General features: G+C 43.1%; 1 pseudogene; it reads right to left on the bottom strand.

The window, feature by feature from the left end:
• Positions 1 to 208: 208 nt before the first annotated feature.
• LOC102142721 (large ribosomal subunit protein eL33 pseudogene) lies at positions 209 to 627 on the bottom strand (annotated as a pseudogene).
• Positions 628 to 2,097: the final 1,470 nt, after the last annotated feature.

Raw genomic sequence — 2,097 nt, 5'->3', positions numbered from 1 at the left:
AGCTACATTTACCCTTGGAATTATTAACATCTGGAAATGAAAATCAATGAAGACTTGGTGGATTCTTTTATTTCTTGCCTCCATCTGCCCACGTTAAGAATAGAATTGCTGCTGTACTTTGATCCAAAATCACTGTGCAAATCTAAAGGGAGATACCTTTTTTTTTCCTAACAAGAGCACAAATCCACGTTTATTTATTGACTTTTCATTAGTTTAAATCCTTGAGGGGGTACAGCATCACTCGGATTCTGTGTCCAATAGCCTTAGGAGGAAGATTGCATCAGAATTTGGCACGTACCATGCCACTGTTTCCGTGTGCCTGAGTTACCTTTCCCCAGATTACTCTGGTTTTGTTTGGTTTGCCGCCAGGAGTCACTGTGTTGTTCTTTGCTTTGTATACATAAGCGTATCTCTTGCCCAAATAGAATTCTGTTTCATCTACGGCATAAACACCTTTGATTTTAAGAAGAGCCGTGTTCTCCCTTTAATTCCGGAGACCCCACTTATAGCCGGCAAAAATGGCCTTGGACCATAGCCTTCTAGACATAGTTCTTTTGACAAGTCCTGTTCCCAGCAGGCCTACTCCAGTTATTTGCCCCCAAATTTCAGCAGCAGGCGCTTCACTCCTCTAAAAGGAGATATCTAATTCTTTTTGGGGACCTCTTGTTCTGGGGATTAAATGAGTTAAGTAGATAACATAGCCAAGGGGTATGGCTCATAGAAGGCACACAACAATTAGCCACCTTTCTTCATTATGAAGTTGTGGCCTAGGAGGATGCTCTAATTCTGTGATTTTCAAAGTGTGATTATCCATCAGAATCACCTGGAGTGCTTGCTAAATGAAGATTCCTGGACTCTATCCTTCCAAATCAGAATTTCTGGGAAAGACCCAGAAATCAGCATTTTAAAATGCCCTCTGTTTATTTTTTAACTTTTTTTTTTTTTTTGAAACAGAGTCTTGCTCTGTCACCCAGGTTGGAGTGCAGTGGTGCGATCTCAGCTCACTGCAACCTCCGCCTCCCTGGTTCAAGTGATTCTCCTGCCTCAGCCTCCCGACTAGCTGGGACTACAGTTGTGCTCCACCATGTCCAGCTAATTTTTTTTGTATTCTAGTAGAGAAGGGGTTTCACCATGTTGGCCAAGCTGGTCTTGAACTCCTGGCCTCAAGTGATCTGCCCACCTCCACCTCTCAAAGTGCTGGGATTATAGTTGTCAGCCACCACACTCAGTCCTCCATTTAAATTGTATGTATTCTAACGTTTAAACATCATCATATCTGATCCAGTGAACCAGGGTGTTCATGAGAATAGTGTGTTAATACAAACTGTTTTGTTCTAAGATGACAGAAACTCAAATGAAATTAACTTAAGCTAAAAAAAGAAAAAAAAGGAAGGAGGATTTATTAGTTCACAAAACTGAAGCCTCAGGGTAAAGTGTAGACCTGGGAATCAAATCCAGGGAATCAAATGCTGCCTTCAGGATTCTGTCTCTCCCCTCCCTCTCCTGCTCTCTTATCACAGTGAGCCCAGATGACTCCATTCCTGGGCTCTCCACTTGATGAAATCATTGTCCCCAGCATCTCCGTTATTGCCTTGTCTTTACACTCATTATCTTCAAAGATTGAGCATATCTTTTTCCTGGTAGTTTCAGCAGAAGTCTCTGAGAGATATCTGATTGGTCCAGCTTGGGTCACATGCCCATCTTTCAGCCAGTCAGTAGGCAGAAGGATATAGCTCTCTGATAGGTAAAACCTGAGCCATGTGTACATGCCTGTGGTAGAGAAATCGGTACCGACTCCACCTAAATCAGAAAAAATGAGTTTCCCCAAGAAATAAATATCCTGTTGCCAGCGGAAGAAGGGAGAACTGTTTTTACACCGATGCCAAGTAGACAAGAGAACATCATGTTCACTAGAACCAGAATGCTCTTTTTTAAAAGCCCTATAAGGGATTCTGGTGATCATCACATTGGGAGGACCAGATTCTGGTGGGTCTCCTGGGTCAGCAAGAAAGTACCTCTCTGGACTCCCAGCATTTTGGGAGGCTGAGGCAGGTGGATCACCTGAGGTCAGGAGTTCAAGACCAGCCTGGTCAAGAA

This window comes from Macaca fascicularis, chromosome 20 (genome assembly GCF_037993035.2).
Source record: "Macaca fascicularis isolate 582-1 chromosome 20, T2T-MFA8v1.1".
Classification (NCBI taxonomy): Eukaryota; Metazoa; Chordata; class Mammalia; order Primates; family Cercopithecidae; genus Macaca; species Macaca fascicularis.
Note: the sequence above shows the minus strand (reverse complement) of the source record. Positions and strands in the feature narration are given on the sequence as shown.